The sequence below is a fragment of the Oncorhynchus nerka genome, linkage group LG27 (assembly GCF_034236695.1).
Source record: "Oncorhynchus nerka isolate Pitt River linkage group LG27, Oner_Uvic_2.0, whole genome shotgun sequence".
Lineage (NCBI taxonomy): Eukaryota > Metazoa > Chordata > Actinopteri > Salmoniformes > Salmonidae > Oncorhynchus > Oncorhynchus nerka.
In genome coordinates, this window is record NC_088422.1 from 28434406 (window position 1) to 28444242 (window position 9837).

Sequence of the window (9837 nt, forward strand, 5' to 3'; positions counted from 1 at the left end):
CCTGTGTGGATGAACCAGTGAGAGCTGGTCAAACTTTTAGATTTTTTCCATTCTCAGTGCAGGTGGTACATAAAGCCCTGAAATCCTTAGATCAGAGAAAGCCTGCATGTCCTGATCATTTGGATCCCTGCTTTTTAAATCTGGCAGCTGATTTCATAGCTGAACCACTTTACATATCTGTTCAACCTAACCCTGGAATGTAATGAAATTCAGAAAATCTGGAAATCAGCATTTGTCCTACCACTTTTAAAAGGGGGAGATCAACTATTTTAAATAATTATAGGCCAATCTCAAATCTGTCACCCCTGGTGAAAATACTTGAAATCCTTGTGAGTGAACAGCTAAAAGAGTTTTTATTTACTAACTCTATTTTATCAATGTACCAATCGGGCTTCAGGAAGAAGCATAGCACAATTACAGCAGCCATGAAGGTTTTTAATGATATCACTGAAGCCCTTGACAAAAAAAACAGCACTGTGTCTCACTTTTTATTGATCTCTCTAAGGCTTTTGATACAGTTGATCATGTTATACTGAGGCAGAGATTGTCGAGTGTAGGTCTTTCAGAGCATGCAGTTGCATGGTTTGCTAACTATTTGTCTGATAGAACTTAGCACACTCAATTTGATGGGCTTATGTCTGTTAAATTGTCTGTCTTTAATGCTGTGCCCCAAGGCTCTGTACTTGGTCCTCTCTTATTCACTATTTATATAAATGATTTAGACAAAAATGTCCAAAATGCGCAACTTCATTTTTATGCTGATGATACTGTTATTTACTGTTGTGCCTCGTCTCTTACAAAAGCTTTCCAGAACTTACAAACTGCTTTTTATAGTGTTCAACATACATTGTGTCAATTGAAGCTTATCCTCAATACTGACAAAACTAAACTAATGGTGTTTTCTAAAGCAAGAAATAGACCTCTGAACCTTTCACCTATTACTGCCTGTCAGGGCAAGGAGATTGAGGTTGTAACCTCATATAAATATCTTGGAATTTTAATTGCTGACGGCCTATCTTTTAAATTCAACAACTTACAAAAAAATTGGAAGCTGAAATTGGGATTTTATTTTAGGAATAAGGCCTGTTTTTCTTTTAAAGCCAAAAGGAAGCTAGTGTCAGCTACATTTAGGCCTTTACTAGACTATGGGGATATTTGATATATGAATGCTTCCGCTGTCACGTTCTGACCTTAGTTCTTTTATTATGTCTTTGTTTTGGTATGGTCAGGGCGTGAGTGGGGTGGGTTGTCTATGTTCTTTTTTCTATAATTTGGGATTTTTGGTGTTCGGCCTGGTATGGTTCTCAATCAGAGGCAGCTGTCAATCGTTGTCCTTGATTGAAAATCATACTTAGGTAGCCTGGTTTCACTTCTGAGTTGTGGGTGTTTATTTCCTGTTTAGTGTTTTTTCATTCATCTTACGGGACTGTTCATTTGTCGTTTGTTGTTTTGTTCAGTGTTCAGTTATTTTATTAAAAGCATGAACACTTACCACGCTGCGCTTTGGTCCTCACCTTCTTCCACCACAGACGATCTTTACATCCGCTCAGTGTTTGAGATCAATTGACACCCTTTACCATGGCACTTTGAGATATATTTTAAACTGCAAAACCCTTACGCACCACTGCACTTTGTATACCAGGGTTGACTGGCCTTCTCTAGTCACTCGTAGGCTCAGGCACTGGTTTACAAAGCCATTTTGGGTTTACTACCTTTTTATTTGGGAATTTTTATTGTTCAGAAATGTGGTGGGTACTCTCTTCGTTCGCTGGACTTTATCCTGCTAACTGAATTTCGTAAAATGGCTTTTATGTATTCTGCGCCATCGTTTTGGAACGCCTTACAAAATACTTTTAAACTGGAAGAACTTGTCCTGATTGGTATTTTTAAATTACTGATGAATGATCTTGTTTTTAATTGGCTGTTTTTGATTTTTGTTATACTCTTGTGAATTCTATGGTTTTTACTACATTTCTTGTCATTTTTCATGTTGTTTGTCTGTAATTTTTGTAATGGCTTGGTGCTGCCTATCTTGGCCAGGACGCTCTTGAAAAATATATTTTAAATCTCAATGAGCCCTTCCTGGTTAAATAAAGGTTCAATAAAAATCAATAAAATTGAGAGCATCCTGTCGGGCTGTATCACCGCCTGGTACGGCAACTGCACCACCCACAACCTCAGGGCTCTCCAGAGGGTGGTGCGGTCTGCCCAACATGTTACCGGGGGCACACTGCCTGCCCTCCAGGACTCCTACAGCACCCGATGTCACAGGAAGGTCAAAAAGATCATCAAGGACAACAACCACCCGAGCCACTGCCTGTTCACCCCGCTATCATCCAGAAGGCGAGGTCAGTACAGGTGCATCAAAGCTGGGACCGAGAGACTGAAAAACAGCTTCTATCTCCAGGCCATCAGACTGTTAAATAACCATCACTAGCCGGATACCACCCGGTTTCTCAATGCTGCACATTAGAGGCTGCTGCTCTATGTACATAGACATGGAATCACTGGTCACTTTAAATGGAACACTAGTCACTTCAATAATGTTTACATACTGTTTTACTCATTTCATATGTATATACTGTATTTTAGTCAATCCCACTCAGACATTGCTTGTCCTAATATTTATATATTTCTTAATTTCATTCTTTGACTTTTAGACGTGTGTGTATTGTTGTGAATTGTTAGATACTACTGCACTGTTGGAGCTAGAGACACAAGCATTTTGCTACACCCGCAATAACATCTGCTAACTATGTGTATGTGACCAGTTTTTGATTTGATTTGGCCTGTTATTTATTCTTTATCTTGTTTTTATGGCAAACTACAATTGTGCATTCAGGTGTGAATGTGCCTCACAAGAAGGACTGCAGACTTTTACATGATTGCATCCAATTATTTTTCTGTTTCATCTCTGCTACAGATGTTGAATACATCTATGTTTTCTATTTCCGGGGATGGAGAAAGACCAAAAGGAGTAAACACAACTTCTGTTGTCTCCTTTGAACAGTGTCAAGTGCTGTTGATGGTCCAGGTATGAATGGATTGAGCAGACTGTTAGCCTTCTAAACAAGGGGACAACGGGTGGCCCACTGCAGTTCAAGCAGGCTGGCAGAAGTGAGGAGTGAACGACAACACTAGCCTTGTTTCCTCTGTGAGATGACACGGCTTTGTTGGCGGCTCCCCTCCAAACTGACGAGTGACACCGTGGTCCTCTACCCTCCACTACAAAGGACAGGGCATGTTTTCACCACGACCCTCTGTGTCTGGGCAAACAACCCCTCTCCCCCCGTGTCTGTCTTTTCTCTCTCTCTCTCTCTCTCTCTCTCTCTCTCTCTCTCTCTCACTCACACAATTTCAATTTAAGGGGCTTTTTTGGCATGGGAAACATTTTTTACATTGCATAATCAAGTGAAATAGATAAACAAAAGTGAAATAAACAATTAAAACGTGTAGCCTAAACATTACACTCACAAAGGTTCCAAAAGAATAAAGACATTTCAAATGTCATATTATGTGCAAATAGTTAAAGTACAAAAGGGAAAATAAATTAACATAAATATGATTTGTATTTACAATGGTGTTTGTTCTTCACTTGTTGCCCTTTTCTGTGGCAACAGATCACAAATCTTGCTGCGGTGATGGCACACTGTGGTATTTAACCCAATAGATATGGGAGTTCATCAAAATGTGGTTTGTTTTCTAATTCTTTGTGGGTCTGTGTAATCTGAGGGAAATATGTGTCTCTAATATGGTCAAACATTTTGCAGGAGGTTAAGAAGTGCAGCTCGGTTTTAACTTCATTTTTATGGGCAGTGTGCACATTGCCTGTCTTCTCTTGAGAGCCAGCTCTGCCTAAGGCGGCCTTTCTCAATAGCAAGGCTATGCTCACTCTGTAGCTAGTCAAACTTTTCCTTTGGGTTTGGGTCAGTCACAGTGGTCAGGTATTCTGCCACTGTGTACTCTCTGTTTAGGGCCAAATAGAATTATAGTTTGCTCTGTTTTTTTGTTAATTCTTTCCAATGACTCAAGTAATTATCTTTTTGTTTTTTCATGATTTGGTTGGGTCTAATTGTGTTGCTGTCCTGGGGCTATGTGAGGTCTGTTTGTGAACAGAGCCCCAGGACCAGCTTAACGGCTCTTTTCTGAATTTTGATCATTAGCGGGTATCGGTCAAAAGGGGGGTGAGCGGATGTAACCCGTGTGAAATTACTAGTTAGTTAGCAGTGTGCACTAATTCTGTTTCAATCGGTGACATCACTCGCTCTGGGACCTTGAAGTAGGGCCGTGGATTTTGTGGAGTGATAGGTAACGATGCATCATGGGAGGCAGTTGTTGATGTGTTCAGAGGATCCCTGGCTCGAGCCCAGGTTGGGGTGAGGAGAGGGACGGAAGCAACACTGTTACATGGACCTCAGACCTCATAACCATAAATGGCAATGGTTTCTATAACTGATTCAAGTATTTTTTGCCAGATCCTAATTGGTATGTCGAATTTTATGTTCCTTTTGATGGCATAGAAGGCCTTGTCTCTCAGATCGTTCACAGCTTTGTGGAAGTTACCTGTGGTGTTGATGTTTAGGCTGAGGTATGTATAGTTGTTTGTGTGCTCTAGGGCAATAGTGTCTAGATGGAATTTGTATTTGTGGTCCTGGCAACTGGACCTTTTTTGGAATATCATATTTTTTTTTACTGAGATTTACTGTCAGGGCCCAGGTCTGACGGAATCTGTGCAGAAGATCTAGGTTCTGATGTAGGTGCTCCTTGGTTGGGGACAGAAGCACCAGATCATCAGCAAACAGTAGACATTTGACTTCAGATTCTAGTAGGGTGAGGCCAGGTAGTGCAGCCAATTCGTTGATAAATATGTTGAAGAGGGTGGGGCTTTAGCTGCATCCCTATCTCACCCCCCTGGACTGTGGAAAGAAACGTGTGTGTTTTTTGCCAATTTTAACCGCACACTTGTTGTTTGTGTAAATAGATTTTATAATGTCGTATGTTCTTCCCCCAACATCACTTTACATTCATTTGTATAGCAGTGTCACGACTTCCGCCGAAGTTGGCTCCCCTGCCTGTTCGGGCGGTGCTAAGCGGTCGTCGTCACCGTCCTACTAGCCGCTACCGATCCCTTTTTCATTTGTCTGTTGGTTTTGTCTTATTAGTTTCACCTGTGTGTATTTTGGTTTAATTAGCTTCCCTATATGTAGTAGTTTGACCCGCCCTTGTTTTGTGCGGGATTGTCTTTTATTACGTGTGTTCATATTAAGGCGTGGTGTATTTTATTTTCTATACTGAACAACATGTGGTTTTGGGTTGTCTGGTATAGTGTATTGTATTGGGCTTATCAGTTTGGTGTGCAATAGTAAAGCACTTTACTCCGTTACTCTCTCTCTCCGTCTGATTCCTGCACACACCTAGTCCCGCGTGACAAGCAGACCCTCATGCCAAAATGAGTCAATTTTTTTTTTAAATCAACAAAGCATCAACAAAGCATTAGAATACTTTGTTTTGGTTTGTTAGTTTGTTGTGTCAATTAAGGTGTGCAGGCTGAATACGTGGTCTGTTGTACGGTAATTTGGTAAAAAGGTAAAAAGGTCATGTGACATTTGTACAGTACATTGTTTTCACTGAGGAAATGTACGAGTCTGCTGTTAATGAAGATCATTTTCCCAAGGTTACTGTTGACGGTATCCTAAGGTAGTTATTGGGGTCAATTTTTGTCTCCACTTTTGTGGATTGGGGAAATCAGTCCTTGGTTCCAAATATTGTGGAAGATTCAAGAGCTAAGGATGATATTAAAGAGTTTATCTGTAGCCTATTGAAATTTGTGGTCTGTATATTTTATGTCATCTAGGATACCATCAACACCACAGGTTTTTTTGGGTTGGAGGGTTTGTATTTTGTCCTGTAGTTCATTCAAAGTAATCAGAGAATCCAGTGTGTTCTGGTAGTCTTTAATACTTGATTCTAAGATTTGTATTTGATCATGTATATGTTTATTCTGTTTCTTCTTTGATACAGGGACAAAAAGATTGGAGAAGTGGTTAATCCATAAATCTCAGTTTTGGATAGGTAATTCTTCATGTTGTTTGTTTAGTGTTTTCCAATTTTCCCAGAAATGGTAAGAGTCTATGGATTCTTCAATCACATTGAGCGTATTTCTGATGTTCTGTTCCTTCTTTTTCCGTAGTGTATTTCTTTATTGTGTTAGTGATTCACCATAGTAACAGTGTAGGCTCAGGTTTTATGCGTCTCTATGTTTTTGGTTGGATAGGTTTCTCCATTTCTTGGATAGGTTTTTTGCATTCTTCATCAAACCATTTGTCATTGTTATTGATTTTCTTAGGTTTTCTGCTTGAAATGTTTACATTTCATAGGGAAGCTGGTCAAATATACTGTTTAGGTTTTCTACTGCCAAGTTTACACCTTCACTAAAAAAGTGAATCATTTTGTCCAGGAAGTTTTCTAAAATGTGACTAACAGAAATGGAATAATGTGTCCTTGAACAAAGGGGGAGGTCAAAATCAAAAGTAACAGTCAGTATCTGGTGTGGCCACCAGCTGCATTAAGTACTGCAGTGCATCTCCTCCTCTTGGACTGCACCAGATTTGCCAGTTTTTGCTGTGAGATGTTACTCCACTCTTCCACCAAGGCACCTGCAAGTTCCCGGACATTTCTGGGGGAAATGGCCCTAGCCCTGACCCTCCGATCCAACAGGTCCCAGACGTGCTCAATGGGATTGAGATCCGGGCTCTTCGCTGACCATGGCAGAACACTGACATTCCTGTCTTGCAGGAAATCACGCACAGAACAAGCAGTATGGCTGGTGGCATTGTCATGCTGGAGGGTCATGTCAGGATGAGCCTGCAGGAAGGGTACCACATGAGGGAGGAGGATGTCTTCCCTGTAACGCACAGCATTGAGATTGCCTAAAATGACAACAAGCTCAGTCCGGTGATGCTGTGACACACCGTCCCAGACCGTGACTGACCCTCCACCTCCAAATAGATCCCGCTCCAGAGTACAGGCCTCGGTGTAACGCTCATTCCTTCGATGATAAACGTGAATACAAACATCACCCCTGGAGAGACAAAACCGTCAGTGAAGAGTACTTTTTGCCAGTCCTGTCTGGTCCAGCGACGGTGCGTTTGTGCCCATAGGCGACGTTGTTGCCGGTGATGTTTGGTAAGGACCTGCCTTACAACAAGCCTACAAGCCCTCAGTCCAGCCTCTCTCAGCCTATTGCGGACAGTCTGAGCATTGATGGAGGGATTGTACGTTCCTGGTGTAACTCGGGCAGTTGTTGTTGCCATCCTGTACCTGTCCCGCAGGTGTGATGTTTGGATGTACTGAATCTGTGCAGGTGTTGTTACAAGTGGTCTGCCAATGTGAGGACGATCAGCTGTCCGTCCTGTCTCCCTGTAGCGCTGTCTTGGGCGTCTCACAGTACGGCCATTGCAATTTATTTCCCTGGCCACATCTAAGGCACGTTCATGCAGCTGAGCAGGGACCCTGGGCATCTTTCTTTTGGTCTTTTTCAGAGTCAGTAGAAAGACCTCTTTAATGTCCTAAGTTTTCATCACTGTGACCTTAAATGACTACCGTCTGTAAGTGTCTTAATGACTGTTCAACGGGTGCATGTTCATTAATTGTTTATGGTTCATTGAACAAGCATGGGAAACAGTGTTTAAACAATGAAGATCTGTGAAGTTATTTGGATTTTTGCGAATTATATTTGAAAGACAGGGTCCTGAAAACGGGAGTTTACATTCCCAGCGCGCATCATAGCTTCAGGAATTGTGCCTCGTTTTTGTTGGTTATGTTGTCATAGTTGTGCCTAAGGGGGCATGTGGTGGAGAGTATGCTGTCACCTCCAGGTAGGTGTTGGTATCCCTGTGTGCTGAGGGTGTCATGTTCTTGTCCTGTTCTGGTATTTATGTCGCCACAGGCTACTACATGTCCCTGGTCCTTGAAATTATTGATTTCCCCTTCCTGGATGTAGAAGCTGTATTCATTAAAGTATGGGGATTCTAGTGGGGGATATAGGTGGCACACAGCAGGACATTTTTCTCTGTTGAGATCATTTCCTTTTGAATTTCTAGCCAAATGTAAAATGTTCCTGTTTTGATTAATTTAATAGTGTGAGTTTGCATTTGTATTTTGTATTTATTATGGATCCCCATTAGCTGCTGCCAAAGCAGCAGCTACTCTTCCTGGGGTCCAGCAAAATTAGGGCAGTTTATTCCATTTTAAAAATATTACAATAGATTCACAGATTTCACAACACACTGTGTGCCCTCAGGCCTCTACTCCACCACTACCACATGTCTACAGCACTAAATCCATGTGTATGTATAGTGTGTATGTTATCGTGTGTGTGTGTATGTGTGTTTGTGTGTGTATGCATGTGTCTGTGCCAATGTTTGTGCTGCGTCACAGTCCCCACTGTTCCATAAGGTGTTTTTTAAATCTGTTTTTGAAGTCTAATTTTACTGCTTGCGTCAGTTACTTGATGTGAAATAGAGTTCCATGTAGTCATGGCTCTATGTAGTACTGTGTGCCTCCCATAGTCTGTTCTGGACTTGGGGACTGTGACGAGACCTCTTGTGGCATGGTCTTGTTGGGTATGCATGGGTGTCCGAGCTGTGTGCCAGTAGTTTAGACAGACAGCTCGGTGCATTCAACATGTCAATACCTCTCATAATTAAGTCAATCTCTCCTCCACTTTCAGCCAGGAGAGATTGACATGCATATTATTAATATTAGCTTTCCGTGTACATCCAGGGGCCAGCCGTGCTGCCTTGTTCTGAGTCAATTGCAATTTTCTTAAGTCCTTTTTTGTGGCACTTGACCACACGACTGAACAGTAGTCAAGGTGCGACAAAACTAGGGCCTGTTGGACCTGCCTTGTTGATAGTGTTGTTAAGGCAGAGCATCGATTTATTATAGACAGACTTCTCCCCATCTTAGCTACTACTGCATCTATATGTTTTGATCATGACAGTTTACATGTCTAGGGTTACTCCAAGCAGTTTAGTCATCTCAACTTGCTCAATTTCCATATTATTTATTGCAAGATTTAGTTGAGGTTCAGGGTTTAGTGAGTTTTTTGTTCCAAATACAATGCTTTTAGTTTTATAAATATTTAGGGCTAACTTCTTCCTTGCCACCGACTCTGAAACTAACTGCAGCTCTTTGTTGAGTTTTACAGTCATTTCAGTCGCTGTAGTAGCTGACGTGTATAGTGTTGAGTCATCCGCATACATAGAGATTATTTACTCAAAGTCAGTGTCATGTTGTTAGTAAAAAGCAAGGTGCCTAAACAGCTACCCTGGGGAATTTCTGATTCTAACTGGATTATGTTTGAGAGGCTTCCATTAAAGAACACCCTGTGTTCTGCAAGACAAGTAACTCTTTATTCACATTATAGCAGGGGGTGTAAAGCCATAACACATATGTTTTTCCAGCAGCAGACTATGATCGATAATGTCAAAAGCTGCACTGAAGTCTAACAAGACAGCCCCCACAATAATTGTATCGTTTGTGTAAGTGCTGTGCTTGTTGAGTGTCCTTCCCTATAAGGATGCTGAAATTCTGTTGTCAATTTGGTTACTGTAAAATACCATTGTTTCTGGTCAAACACAATTTTTTCCAGAAGTTTACTAAGGGTTGGTAACAGGCTGATTGGTTGGCTATTTGAGCCGGTAAAGGGGGCTTTACTATTCTTGGGTAGCGGAATGACCTTAGCTTCCCTCCAGGCCTGAGGGCACACACTCTTTAGTAGGCTTAAATTGAAGATGTAGGAGTGGCAGTATCGTCTCCTATTATCCTCAGTAA